Below are 8769 nucleotides of genomic sequence, written 5' to 3' on the forward strand. Positions count from 1 at the left end.
GCAGGTCAGGCAACACCAAGTTGAAGATGCCACAGGGTCTCTGGGTTACTCTTTAACCCTGGGCACACTCATTCCACAGATCTGCTGCAGACCACTGACCATCTCTGCCGCATCTATAGAGTCACAATGTCATAGAGTTACACAGCATGGAAAAAGACCCTTCAATCCAATTCATCCATGATGACCAAGGTTCCTGCTGAGCTAGTTTCATTTGCCTGCATTTGGCTCATATCCCTCTAAACCTTATGTACCTGTTCAAATATCTTTTAAATGTTATAATTGTATCCACCTCCAGCACTTTCCTAACAACTTATCCCATACACCCTGTCATGTTCCCGACCGCTAATTCCCCATTTTCTCCTAATTCCCTTTGATTGTGCCATGGTTCCAACCGTTAATTCCCCATTTTCTCCTAATTCTCTTTGATGGCGGCACACCTAGTTTTCATCAAGACCTGCAGCATAAGAACCCCAGCTTTGCACCCACTGGTTGCCAGATCGTTGATTTTGCCAGTGTGGTAATTAACGTTTCCCAGCCGCTTAGGACTGTGTGTTCTAAGTTTTGCTTCAGTACCGAGAGTTACCTGTGAAACTCAGTCTCTCCGTGTCAAGATAAGTATTCTAAGTTTTACTTCAGCACCGAGGTTTACCTGTGTAACTCCATCTCTCTGTACTAAGAAAAGTTTTGTCAGCCACTTTCCTTTCTACGCTCCATGTCAAGATAAGTTCTGCCTGCCTCCTGCTTTCCTGCACTCCCTCCTGTTTGCCATTCAATGCTCACGCCCGCATCTGCATCCTAACTCAATCTCTGTGCCTGTGTCCTGCGTTTGGGCTCGCCTAGCTCGTTGCAACACACCCACCACCTGGCGTGTGGAGAAATTTGCCTCTCAGGTCCACTTTTAATCTTACCCCCTCACCCTATGCCCACCAGTTTTAGACTCTCCTACCCTAGGAAAAATACTGTGTCCATCCACCTTATCTCTGCAGTTCAAAATTTTATAAAACACCATTAAGTCCCCCCTCAGCCTCCATCACTCCAGGGAAAACAATAAACCCTCTAAGCCCAAAAACATGATTTTTTTTCTGCACTCTCTCTGCCTTAGTCACATCTCTCCAAGAGCATAATGACCAGAACTGCAGACACAATTCCAGGTATCAGTCTCAGTAACATTTTGTACAGCTGTAACATGACGCCTTGTACTGAATGCCCTGTCTGACAAAGGCAAGCATTCTTCATTCACTTGCAACACGGTCTTGGAGCTTGAAGACTTTAGCTCTGTGTAGACTAGTGAGTCCTTTAATGAGCTGTTTAGAAAGATATTCTCTGTGGCATTATATTGTAACAACCTGCTGCAGCAGATCAGTACAGAATACCGGGCAGAAATCAAGTGAATGTACATAGGTAAACCTAACACCACTATTCTGCATATTTGACAATATTGACAGTGCTAATTTCACACACTGAATGAGTATGACCCACTGTATTTTAATGCTAAAAAAGGATTAGTTCTAGAAGTAGGGAAAGTTATGAAAGTAGGGAGGCTACAAAGGGATGTAGATAGGTATTGTGAGTGATCAAGAATCTAACAAATAGAGTATAACTTGGCAAAATGCAAAACTTTTTGGTAAGGGGTCAGTGGAACAATTTGTAAATCATTGTGCAATCCAAATTCAGAGTCATACAGCATGGAAACACTGTCCGAGGGGTCTCAACTTCCTACACTTGGCCCATATTCTGCTCATCCTTTTCTATCCATTTACAATTCCTATTCCATGGAAGATAAATAATTACAAGTGAAACTTCACAGATTTGGTTTTATAGAAATAGAACCCTACAGGGAGGGGGGAGAAGATGGCGGCGCGACGGCAGTGTGCAGCCACTTCGGTGGTGATATCTGTTATCTGTCAAGTAGGGGACTGTGCGCAATTCTGATTTGATGGAGACAGACGTGAGAGCATGGAGGAACATCTGGAAAACTTCTGAAATGCCCGCTTCGCTGCTGCTGCTACTATGTGGTAACCGGAATCTCCACAGCTGAAGGCCCCGAAATCTTTGGCTTTGCATGTTTCAGCGGCCGGGGAGAGGTCGAAGGTGCTCGGCAGAGAATGGCGCTCAGGAGGCTGTATCGGAGAGGCTGCTTGGAAGCTCAAAGTTTTCGGATGGATGGACTCAGTGTCGGCTGTGGTCGGCTGCTTCCAAGTTATCGGCAAGTTGACGGTGCCTGGAGGTTTATGGTAGAGAGTTTCTCCCTTTTGCCGCCTGCTATCGGGGACTCGGGAGTCGATCAACTCGGGACTTTGAGACTTTTTTTTACTGTGCCCATGGTTTGTTCTTCATCAAATTATGGTATTGCTTTGCACTGCTGTAACTATATGTTATAATTATGTGGTTCTGTCAGTGTTAGTCTTTGGTTTGTCCTGCTTTCTGTGATATCACTCTGGAGAAATATTTTATCATTTCTTAATGCATGTATGCATTTCTAAATGACAATAAAAGAGGACTGAGTCTTCTCACCATCTAAAAAAATTAGCCCTGACTAAGACAACTAAACAATATTATGATTTTCACTTTGCAACCTGAGCAGCCATACCTCATAGATCACATTTCTTTGATTCAAAATGTAAGACACAAAAAGAACTGATCATACAAATCACTAAAGATTATCGTGCTGTTGTGCCAAGTCACCCATAGAAACCATAGAAAAACTACAGCACAAAAAAAGGCCTTTTGGCCCTTCTTGGCTGTGCCGAACTATTTTCTGCCTAGTCCCACTGACCTGCACACGGTCCATATCCCTCCATACACCTCCCATCCATGTATCTGTCCAATTTACCGCCTCGTCTGGCAGATCATTCCATACTCCCACCACTCCCTGTGTGAAGAAGCTCCCCCCCAATGTTCCCTTTAAACTTCTCCCCCCTCACCCTTAACCCGTGTTCTCTGGTTTTTTTCTGCCCTTGCCTCAGTGGAAAAAGCCTGCTTGCATTCACTCTATCTATATCCATCATAATTTTATATACCTCTATCAAATCTCCCCTCATTCTTCTACGCTCCAGGGAATAAAGTCCTAACCTATTTAACCTTTCCCTGTAACTGAGTTTCTCATGTCCCAGCAACATTCTTGTAAACCTTCTCTGCACTCTTTCAACCTTATTAATATCCTTCCTGTAATTTAGTGACCAAAACTGAACACAATACTCCAGATTCGGCCTCACCAATGCGTTATACAACCTCATCGTAACATTCCAGTTCTTATACTTAATACTTTGATTAATAAAGGCCAATGTACCAAAAGCTCTCTTTACGACCCTATCTACCTGTGACCCTATCTACCTGTGACTACCTTTTAGGGAATTTTGTATCTGTATGCGCAGATCCCTCTGTTCTACTGCACTCCTCAGTGCCTTACCATTTACCCTGTATGTTCTACCCTGGTTTGTCCTTCCAAAGTACTATACCTCACACTTGTCTGTATTAAACTCCATCTGCCATTTTTCAGCCCATTTTTCCACTGGTCCAAGTCCCTCTGCAGGCTCTGAAAACATTCCTCACTGTCCACTGCACCTCCAGTCTTTGTATCATCAGCAAATTTGCTGATCCAATTTACCACATTATCATCCAGATCATTGATATAGATGACAAATAACAATGGACCCAGCACTGATCCCTGTGGCACACCACTAGTCACAGGCCTCCACTCTGAGAAGCAATCCTCTACTACCACTCTTTTGCTTCTTCCATTGAGCCAATGTCTAATCCAATTTTCCACCTCTCCATGTATATCTAGCGACTGAATTTTCCTAACTAACCTCCCATGCAGGACCTTGTCATTGAGATTTATCCCACCTACTGCTTACTAAAGCTTATTCCTTCAATATCTAAATCTCACAACAAAATTCACATTTCTCGTAACTTATTTGCTTCATCATAATGTAAAAAGATTTTAAAACTCTAAATTTTCTGCATTTATTGGCTTGGCAGATTATTTATCATTTAAGTGAAGCACCAGATAAAGCACGAAAGAAAGAAAGAAAGAAAGATTGGCTTTTTTTGTCACATGTACGTTGAAACTTGGGGAAACATACAGCCAAGTGTGTCGTTTGCATTAACAGCCAATACTGATCAAGGATGTGCTGGGACAACCTGCAGTGTCACCATGCTTCCAGCACCAATTTAGCATGCCCGTAACTCACTAACCTTAACCCATACATCTTTTGGAATGTTTTGGAATGTAGGAGGAAACTGGAGCACCTGGAGTAAACCCACGTGGTCACGGGGAGAAAATACAAGCTTCTTACAGAACCTCGATCTTGCATCTGGGTTGTAAAGTGTTATATTAATGCTTTGTTACTGTGCTATCTGAAAATATGTTTTCAGTTAACTTATCATTTTAATTTCAATTTCCATTTATTTCCTCCTCACCCGACTTTTATGTTTTAACAATATTTAGCATTTATTTTGCCTATCTGAGTAATGTTTTATAGAATTAAATGAGACCCACTTAACCTAAACTCCAAAGCTTTAGTTCTGTTTAATCAGCATCATTATGTGCTGTGTAGTATGATGTAGGCGATCATGGTCTCATGACCTTGATTGTTCTTGGCAAATTTTTCTACATAAGTGGTTTGCTATTGCCTTCTTCTGGACCATGTCTGAATAAGACAAATGACCCCAGCTGTTATCAATACCTTTGCCCAAAGGTGACCTGCAGATTAGTGGAGGGAAGGAGCACCTTACACCTCCTTTGGTAGAAACGTATCTTCACCCACCATCCATTCTGCTGAGTTCAGTTAGGTTTTCCTTATAACTCTTAAGGTCGTCATAGCCATTCGGGGGAAGGAGGGCAACACGAAGAAGTAAAATAAAAATTTTAAATCCCAAAAATATTCAGCATGGGAGACAACAATGGAGAGAGAAAAGCAGATTTAATATTTCAGGGTGAGGACTTCTCATCAATACTGAAGAAGTGCCACTTGTTCCAACGGGGCCTTGTTTGGGACACACTTAAAATTGGACTCAGCATCTCCCTTAGATGGGCGCAAAAGATAATAAGAGACTGTTTCAAAGAAGAATAGGCATGTTCTCTCTGGCATGATGTTCAATAATTATTTCTCCAGCCAGCAATCCTAAAACAGATTTTCTAATTATCATTTTTCCATTTGCCTTGTTGCATGCTCACTGACTGCTATTTCCTACATCATTCTGGTCGGTATGCTTCAAAAAGTACTCAATTGACTGTAAAACATTTTAGGTCATCCCAAGGTCTTGAGAAAGGTGCAAGTAACTATTTGTGCACGTTATCTGTTATTGTATCTGTAGTAATTGACTGAACCTCAGCCTGGCACCTGAATTTAGTTTGTATTTTAGCACAGGAGAAAGCCCCTTTAAAATAAATGAGCTAAAACATCATGAAAATGAAGCTCAATTTCATAACAATGTCATACAAATCTGTTTATACACCAACATCACAGATTCATTTACCTCTAATTGATGACATTCATCAGAGTTATTTTGAATTTGTAGAGAGTAGAACCACATAGAGTTAAATCAGCAGCTCATTATTCCAGATACACACTTTGTAGCAGATTAATGGTCCTCCATTCTTAGTTTCCTAAATGCTGATCTGTTTAATCGGTCATCCTATAGATCACCATGGCACTCTCATTATTCAGTAACTACTGGAGTCTTGCCAATGTAAATGTAATTCTGAATTCCTTTAAGCTGTCTTAAGCTGGTGGCATTAGTAATGAGATGAATGGATCTTGGCATCGCTAACTTGCCAAGAATTCTTGCACTTGAATTATAACTTGTCAAGATAAAACTGTCAAAGGTGTAATATTTACCACCATGGGAACTACAAGTGCTTACAAAATAATCCAAGTGCCTTAGTAATAAAAACACCATGTGTATAATTTATATAATGAATTATTTAAATATTATACAAAAGGAATATTCTATAAGTGTGATTGGAAATTTTGCTCACTGAATGATAAGTGGTTTGGCTTTCTAGAAAATTTTATCATGAATGTGGATAAGATTTTGGCCCAAGTGAATTTATTACATTAAGAGCTAATGGGAAATAGGAAACTATTTGTTTTAATTATGATTTTAATCGAATAGAAAGCTGAACAATATTTAATAAAGTATTACACAAGTTTGTTTTATAAAATAATGGTCAGTAGTTTGGAAGCAATATAATAGCATGCATAATGGTTTGGCTAAAAAACAGAGAGCATTGAGTCGGGATAAATTAGATTTTTTTGGATTAGCAGACTTTGAATTGTTAGATACCCAAAAGGTCAGTTTGATATCTGCAGTTATTCACAATTTATATGAATAACTTGAGGACACAAAAAGAATGTTTGTTAAGTCTGTTGATGACACAAAGTGGGAAAATAAGTTTTAAAGAAGACATATAGAGGTAGTAATGGGATATAGATAGGTAAAGTGAGTAGGCAATTATCTGGCAAATAGTGTATGGTTTGGCAAAATGCAGAACTGTTCATTTGGACAGGGAAGATAAATATTTTCTAAGTGGTGGGAGATGTTGAGTTCTGGGATGCATAAAGTGTCCTAGTGCAAATAATTCATTAATAGTTAATATACAAGTACATTATAAAAATATGACAGCTACCATAATGTTATTGTTATTACAATGGAATAGATTACAGAACAAAGAGATTATGTTTGAGTTTATAAAGCACTGCTGAGACCACAACTGATACAGTGTTCAGTGAAGATGAATGCTTACACATGGGAATCAGTTCAGACAAGGCCGATTACAAAAATATATGGAATGAGCAGATAGTCTTATATTTCTAATTCATATATTTGCAAGTATATCAATGACTTGGAGGGAAAGGGAGGGGGGTGCAAAGTGCTGACAAAAGGATTTAGACTGGTTACGTATGTGTGTTAAAAGCTGGCAGATGTATAATATAGGAAAACGTGAAGCAATGAGCTTTACATCAATAAAAGAAAAATAGGATACCTAATGAACAATAAAGAAATATCCAATAACAATTATCACAGTGTTCTGGTTAATGTGATAAGAAAATAAATGTGCAGTACGTTAAGTAATTTAGAAAACAAATGGTACATTGCCTATTCCATTGGGTCAAGGGTGATGTACTTTCACTTTTTTCTTTGTGTTCTGAAGTGAGTGATGAGGCCACAAACTCTACCACAGATGGCGGGACTGGTTTCTGTGTGTTCTTGATGCATGGGCTTGAGGCCAACTCAAATGCTCCCTCTCCACTTTAAGCAGTCCTAGCAGTCCCAATCAGTCATTGGAGGATGGTGTATTCTGGCATATTTTCTACTTACTGTCTCGTAATCGCTTCCTGTGGCAGAGCTCAGAATAGAGTATCCATTTTGGGAGTATAGTGCAAGGCAAGCTCACGACATGGCCTGTCCACTGAGAGTGATCTCATTGAAACATGCAAAATTCTGACAAGGATGATAAGGTAAATGACTGAGAGGCTTTTTCCTCTGGCTGGAAAGTCAAAAATGAGGAGATCTAGTCTGGGTTTAAGGGATTAGCTGCTTAGCACTGCAAAGAGGAGCAATTTCTTAATTCTGAAGTTTGCATGTCTCTGAAGTTCTCTTTAGAATCTTTTGAACTACGTTCAAGCCTGAGATTAATGGAGCTTTGGTCACCCGAGGAACCAGAATATATAGGGATATGGCAGGAAATTGTAATCAGCTGTAATAAAAACAGAAAATGCTGCAAATACTCTGCAGGTCAAGCAGCACCTGTGGAAGGAGAAACAGTAAGGTATCAGGTCTGCGACCCTTTGTCAGATCTGGGAAAGAGGGAAAATGAGTTAGCTTTCAGAAGCAGGGAATGTAGGTATAAAAAGGGAGATGAAAGAGAATACTGTTGATCGGATGAGCCCAAATTAGATAATTTAGCATTAACCTCCTTTGGCTGTGTATGTTAGTAGCAAGGCTGTGGAATATACTCAGCAGGTTATATTATACTAATAGAAAAATAACAATAGAACCAAAATGTGACAGGCAGAGATGGCCAGTTCTGATATAGAAAGAAAGAAAATGCGAGTTCAGAATCAGGTTTTAAGTCACTGTCATATGTCGTGAAATTTGTTGTTTTGCAGCAGCTGTGCATTGCAGTACATTATAATAAAAACTATACAATACAATAAGTACAAAAATTTTTAATTAAATAAGTAGTGCAAAAAGAAGGAAAAGAAAAATAATGAGGCCGTGTTCATGGGTTCATTGTCCATTCAGAAATCTGATAGCAGAGGGGAAGAAGCTTTTCCTGAAACATAGAGTGTGTGTCTTCAGGCTCCTGTCCCTTCTCCTCGATGGCAGCAATGAGAAGAGGGCAAGTTTTGGGTAATGGGGATCTTTAATGATGGATGCCACATTTTTGAAGTATTGCCATTTGAAGGTGTCCTCGATGGTGGGGAGGCTAGTGCCCATGATGGAATTGGCAGAGTTTACAACTTTCTGCAGTTTTTTCCGATCCTGTGCAGTGGTTCCTCCATACCAGATGGTGATGCAACCAGTTAGAATGCTCTTCGTTGTACATCTGTCAAAATTTGCAAATGTCTTTGGTGACATACCAATTCTCCCCAAACTCCTAATGAAGTATAGCCGCTGTCATGCCTTACCTGTAATTGCATCAATATGCTGGGCTCAGAATAGATCATCAGAACTTGACACCCACAAACTTGAGACTGCTCTCCCTTTCCACTTCTGATCCCTCAATGATGACTTGTGTGTGTTTCCTCAACTTCTCTT

The sequence above is a fragment of the Mobula hypostoma genome, chromosome 18, assembly GCF_963921235.1.
Source record: "Mobula hypostoma chromosome 18, sMobHyp1.1, whole genome shotgun sequence".
NCBI lineage: Eukaryota > Metazoa > Chordata > Chondrichthyes > Myliobatiformes > Myliobatidae > Mobula > Mobula hypostoma.